The sequence below is a fragment of the Sciurus vulgaris genome, assembly GCF_902686455.1.
Source record: "Sciurus vulgaris genome assembly, chromosome: 1".
NCBI lineage: Eukaryota > Metazoa > Chordata > Mammalia > Rodentia > Sciuridae > Sciurus > Sciurus vulgaris.
In genome coordinates this window covers 172636291-172643298 of record NC_136461.1, presented here as the reverse complement: position 1 = coordinate 172643298, position 7008 = coordinate 172636291, and positions in this window count along the sequence as shown.

Below are 7008 nucleotides of genomic sequence, written 5' to 3'. Positions count from 1 at the left end.
AATTAAGGGACAAGATCAGAGCTGGACTGTAGGACAACTGAGTACAACTGAACTGTCAAAGTACACAGAATAAATACCCCCAGGTGCCTGACAGGGGACGCTGCTCCACACTGGTTAGCACACGGGCAGAGTTTGGAATCCTGGCTCTTTGACCTCCCCTATAGGGACCTGGAGTAAGTGACATGATTTCTCCCAGCCCCGCTTTCTTATCTCTAAAAGGGTGCTAGCAATTGCCACTCACAGAATAGTTGGAGACTTTCAATGGCAGGATAGTTTCAAAGCACTTGATACTACAGAGTGGAGTTGTTAAAAATAAAGCTTCAGACATATTAAACTTAACAGAGTGGAATGGAGCAAGGAACAATTTGTGAGTCAGGCAGTCCCCAGAACCAGAATAGGTTCAGAGTGACTCTGGGACTTCCACATGGCTGAGTAACATCATAGACTGAAAAGGGGCAGCGATGTATGGAAAACAGAAATGAGGTTTTCCAATGAGCCAGATTGGTTAAGGCTCAGCGTTTGCCTTACTTGAATCTGGTTTGACTGGTTGACTGAAGCTCAGCTGCTGTGATTAGCTGAGACTTAGCACTTGTTATGAGTTGATCACAGTCTGTTACACAAAAAGTGAGGGCTCAGTTCGCTAGGTATGGAGAAACTTTTAGGTCAAACTTAAGTGTCTGGAGTAGGGGTGTAGATCATGTTAGCTCTTGTCTTCCCCCACTGCCATCAGCATCACCTTATCTCATCTTCCCGTTTTTATCAGGCCTGGCCTGGTGCTGATTCTGCAGATAAGCCTTGGGGAAACACAGGCACAGAACGCACATGGTCGAATAAGATGGCCCCAACTTACTTGTTTGTTTGTAAGTCAATCATTTGGCACTTGGAATCCCTGACCATAACACCTGTACTCTTCACCATGGCTTGGTTGCCAGGCTGGTCAACCATGCCTTCTTGCTCAGGAGAAAGAGGCTAAGCCCAGTGTCAAAACCACTTTTCCTTTTAGGGCTGGTTTCAAAGGAGAGGACTTTGAAGCTGGGAAGTGGTAAGATTCCACCTTGAACCACAGTGAGCTCCTGAAGCCCAGGCCAGGGCTCTCCTAGGCCCACTCCTCCTGCTGCCAGGCTATGACCCAGCTCCTGGTAAGTGGCAACAAGCATCCACTGTGGAAGCCTGGAGGTTCCAGCATTGGGAGTTGGGGAGCAAGGGTGTCTGGACCTTCCTTGCTGGTATCCATTATCTTCTGTCTTGTCCACAGCTCCTGAGGAAGCCACTCAACTGAGTGGGAGCGTTTGTTCCTGCCATTTGCCAGCTGTTTTAAGAGAATTGAAAGTTCCATCTGAGACTGTGATAATTTAATGATGAGCCTGTGAATTAGGGCATAACAGCTGAATTGCTGCCTCATTTTCAGGCTTAGATTAGTCGGTCTGACTTGATCCTGCCTGACTAGGAAATGGGCCGTGCAGTGCAGCACTGTGGAGGGGCAGGTGGAATTCCCCAGGAGGGAGAGGAGGCGCAGGAGGAGGAGGAGAGAGAGGAGGAGGAGGCAGAGAGGGAGGAGGGGGAGGGGGAGGGGGAGCAATGCCAAAACTTGGTCCATGACACTGAGCCAGAGGAGAGGCAACAGAAAGTCTGTTCAGATTAATTTGGAAACTGCAGCAGTATCCAATGCATCAAAATTGTTAAGAGAATGAAGACCTCTAAATTAATGCATTTTTAGGCAACTGAAAGCAAATGCTTTTCCCCAAAAATGGAATCTTCTAAAAGCACATTCATTATTGTCCCATGCTGTAATGGAGTTTTGTCCTGAGGAGGCATGTAGAGCTATTTTCCCTGGCACTAACTGACCCTCAACTAATGCATTTTTCTATTTGGGGACTCTTTTGTCTCTCTCTCTCTCTTTCTCCCTCTTTTTTTTTTTTTTTTTTGGTGCTGACAGCTACCGCTTAGTGGGTCGTCTCCCAGCATGTCCCACTCTGCTCGCTTGTTTTAACTCTGCAGGAACTCAAGGTTACCAGGGAAAACCAGAGAATCAATCTGCAAGAGCAGTAACCTTACATTGCATTTGATTCTGAGGCAATAGAGTTGGATTAAGCTGCTTTTTCCTCTTTATTTTCCTTATAAGTCTTTATGTTTATTTCCTCTGTATTCTTCGTCACTGCTGTCCACCTCCCCACAACATGAAACAAACACACACACTCAGTCAATGAAGACCACGTCCCTGACTCAGTGCCTGCCATTGCTACCCTTTGATGTGGCCCACAAGAGTTCTCCCCCTGGTCTACATATCCTGAAAGTATATCCTGAAAGATATACTGCTCTTCAAGGAACAAGGAGTTTAGGGCCAAAGAAAGAGTCCCACAGGAGCATATGCCTTCTCTTTCAAGACTATGTCCTGGTACCTAGAATCCAGGTTCCCCGGCCTGCCAAACAGCCCTGAGCCCACCTCTCGGGCTTATGTTACACAGGTATGGGAATCAAGCCTGCTTCATCCTCCTCCCCTGTTCTTCCCGCTGCACATCTCACCATGAAACAGGCTGGGGTTGGAAGGAGAAGGAGGGCACCTCCACCTCTTGCCAAGGCTTCACAAATCTTAAGGATGGACTGAATCCCTACTTTACAGTGGGACATTTCAGGGGCTTTGTGGATGGCCCGCCCAACACATTACTAACCTTATGAGTTTTCGACCTGCTCAGTTCCTATCCAGATCTTAGCATTGCCTTGAACCTTGCGAATTCCTGAACTCACTGGTATTCAGCACGTAAATATAGTTTCCTGACTCAGGCCATTTGCAGACTTTGCCATCTTGGAGATGCTAACCCTCTGTTCCTTTCAAAGTCTGGACTCCCCTTTCTTCTTTCCCATCACTTCAGCTCCATCCTTTGGGGAAACTAACTTCTCTTTCTTTGATATCCAACTTTACTTCTTCGATACACTTAGAGAGCTTTATAAACACAAAGGCATCTATGAGTATTACGGTTTGGATCTGGAATGCTCCCTCAAAGCTCATGTGTTGAAGTCCCCAGCACAGCAGTACCCAGGGTGAGGCTTTTAGCAAGTGAGTAGATCACGGGGCTCTGACCTCATCAGTGGATTAATCAATCCATTTGATGGATTAAAAAATATGACTGGATGACTGGGAGGAGGTGGAAACCTCATTCCTTTACTCTCATTCCTCTTCACATGCCTACCTGCTGGTTGTCCCTTATCACAGTATAGTTCAGATGTTGCCCCTTTCAATCCTGCTCCTTCTTGCCGAGTCTGGATTGATGCCCCTCTAATGGGCTCCCACAGAGCTGGTTAACTCCCTGTGTCTCAGAATGTACCACCTTCCATTGAAATCATCCATGATGAGTCTTTCGTGAGTGCCTTGAGAGTAGAGACTGTTGCTTTCTTTTTTCATGTCTGTGTTCCCATCTCACTGCACCAAGCACTTGGTAAATGTTTACTGAACTGTTTTGAACTGAGAAGAACTTGGAGACTTATCTCCTCACTAATGACTCATTCATATACAAAGCACTTCCTAGAGCCCTGCTTGCTTGTTTTTAGGTCCCCTGTGGCTGAGACTGCTGAAGTCTAACTGCTAGTTGATCCATTTCAATCAAATAGTCATTGCACATATATTGAGCATCTATTATTTGCTGAGCATTTTGAACAATTATATGCATAGGAACAGAAAACAGTCTTTGCTTCAAGGAGACTATAACCTTCATAATTTTTCTGGAAATTTAAAATAACCTCACCTACAATAGATCATTTTTAGTAGGAAGGACATGAAAATAATATTTCTTTTCCCTTTTAGTGTCTGAAAATGTTTGATTATCAGCTCACCTAAGCTTCCCAAGCCACAGGGATCCTAGGTTTTGTGTAGTAACTATGGGCTGCCTGAGAAGACTGAGAATATCAAACAAAGGACAAGTATTATAAGGGAATATGTGTTTCGGGGCAAGAAAAACTTTCTAGGAATTAAAAGAAAACAACTTTAGACCAAAGAGGGGAAAGACAAAAGACCTGCTTCTTCTTTTTTCCTTTGGATAAGAAAAATTGGAATAACCTATTTGAAAGGTTTTGTAGAACAAGTTTGCTTCCCTAGCAATGATTTTGTGGCCCTAAATCAATGGTTCTCAAAGGGGTGATCCCCTCCCACTGAGGGATATTTGGCAATGGCTGGAGACATTTGTGGCTGTCACAACTTGAAAGAGGAATATCTACTGGGATCCACCTAGTGGATGGAGGCCAGAGGTGTGTGACACATCCTGCAGGCCTGGGGTTGTGGCTCAGAGGCAGAGCGCTTGCCTGGCACACGTGAGGCACTGGGTTTGATCCTCAGCCCCACATATGAATAAATAAATAAAATAAAGGTACTATGTCCATCTACAACTTATATCTCTATATATGCATTTTTTAAAAAAATCCAGCAATGTGCAGAATAGCTCCACAAGAACGAATCATCCAGCCCTAATGTCAACAATGCCAGTGCTGAGAAGCCCTGCCCTGTGTTATGGGATAGGACTGACACTAGCTGCATTCTAAAATTCCACAAACATAACCAAATGCCACTGTGGTTCTCAACAGTCACAAGCCTGACCCCTGGGTGGCTCTGACTCACACATAAGGACAAAGCTGGTACAGTGACAGAAGCCAGAATGGAGCTCTCAAAAGATTTTTATGCTATAATTAAATACTCTCCTCCACCCCTGTTCCCAGCTGCCTTTTTTTTTTTTTTTTTTTTTGAAAAAGGAAACTAAATAAATAAGAACAACACCCCCCAATACCCTTGATTTTAACTGTTGTTTTTTTCCCCTTTTTTCTTTACTGATGTAGTAAAACACATTACCAGGGAGAAAAGACATCATCAAAGGCTGCAGCTGAGGATTAACAGTAGCTCACGGAGAAAAACCTTGCTTATGTGAACTACTTGGAGAGGCCAACACCTCAAACATAGATGAAATGTGATCGTTATAATTTGTTAATTGTGTTTTCTCCACTGTAGATATTTCTGGGTTATTTGTTCATTTGAACACAGTGGCATATGTTTGAAGTCAGAGTCTCCCAATCCATATTGTTCTCTTTTCCCCTGTGAGGATCATGTTTCTCCTGTCAATAACACAGGCTGTTTTCCTTGGGCCCCAAATTATACTCCCTCCTAAGAGTTGAAAATGTCACATTTTTCTTGAGATCTTTATTCCACATAAGTCAGCTAGAGACTAGAATAAAATTGACAAGTTCAGGAAGAACAAACTCTCCGTTCATGCAAATGAGTAAATTAACCAAAGGAAACAAGATGCCAGAAACTAAAATCTATAGAAGCTTTAAAATCTGTTCTGTAAATCCTCAATCCTTGATTGACTTCCTTCCCTCTCCACCCACATGTTCTTCAAATCCATAGCCAGTACCTGTCACATGGACGCAGAAGTTTGTGTGCGTGTGGTGGGGAGGGTATTGCAGATCCAGAGAATGGTGAGAGGGTTTTGGCCATGATGATCAAATCCTTTTGTTGTGGCCAATGCTGACTAAAACACTGTCACCATTTTGTTGTGGATTTTGTCTCTTGACACAGGAAAAAGAGAATGCAAATGCTATCAGACCTCTCCAATCTCAACTTACCCCACCTCCTTCCTCCAGCTACCCGAAAGAGCCCATGTTAGCATGTTAGCTCACACCCCCAAGCTCTTGTGCATAATGTCCCCTTGTGCACCTGGGAGAACTCTTATTTATCATCAAAACCTTGCCCAGATAGCACCTTGATGAACATTTTCCTGATTGGCAGTACCCTCCCTCTCACGTCCCATATTTCTGTGTCCACATAACTTGTGCTGTTGGCACCTCAACTCAAATTCCCTGGAACTATCCAGAAATGACCTGGAGGGAATTGGATGATTCCTGTATGTCTATGGTTTTGTTCCTCAAGCATCTGCATCTTGACTTAAAGACTTTCTCTAGCTGTGGGAGGTCAGGGACTTAAATCCCCAGTAGAATCTCTTAACTAATGAGAGACAAGAATTCACTGATATTCCAAAGTGTGCTCCACACTGTTTCTCAGAGGGTTCCCAGCAAGATGGAGTCCGGGTTGCCCAGTGTTGACTCACTTTTTAATACACTGGTAGCCACCTTTTCCTTCTTCTCTGTTTCACTTTTTCATTTCCTCATTGTGCTTCTTTGGGTCACCTCCAAAACAAATGAATGACGTCCAAATCCTCATTGCAGGGTTTACTTTTGGAGCAAAAGACCTCCTATAAAAACTTCCATTTTTAAGTAATTACTTTGTTGTGTGTGTTTCTCTGTCTCTAAGATAGCTCTTTAGAGGGAAGGCCTTAGTCATTATTTGCTGTTATTTATCCCCAATGCCTAAAACATAATGGACCTTCTGTAAATGCTTTTTGAAATGAACTGAAAGGGAGTCTGAGGAGCACAGGGGACCACCTAGAGGAGATCTAGAGATATGAGGAGATCTAGAGATATGAACCAATGGATATACAGACAAAGAGGAGAAGAAAGTTATTTAGAAAGAACTGGTTATTAGGAAAAACTGAATTAATTATGAGATTTGAAAAACTCTGTGTTAGTGTCAACTTTTCATTGCTGTGACAAAAAACCTGAGAAAAACGATTTAAAGGAGAAAAGATTAATTTTGGTCCACAATTTCATAAGCTTTAGTCCTTGGTCAGCTGGATCCATGGCTTTGGGTCTGAGGCAAGGCAGAACAGCACAATAGAAGGACATAGTGGAGGAAACTCACTTCCCTCCTGGCAACCAGGAAGCAGAGGAAGAGAGCAAGAGGGATTCAGGGACATGACATGCCCTCAAGTCAAGTCTTGTGACCTGCTTCCTCCAACGGGGCCCCACTCCTAACAGCCCATTTGGCTGTGAACTTGACAATGGATTCATCTACTGAAGAGGTCAGAGCCTCATGGGTCAAGCACTTCTTAAAGGCCCCACCCACCTCTGCATAAGGTGGGTTAGGGATAAACCTTCAACACATGAGTCATTGGGAGATCCTTCATATCCTAA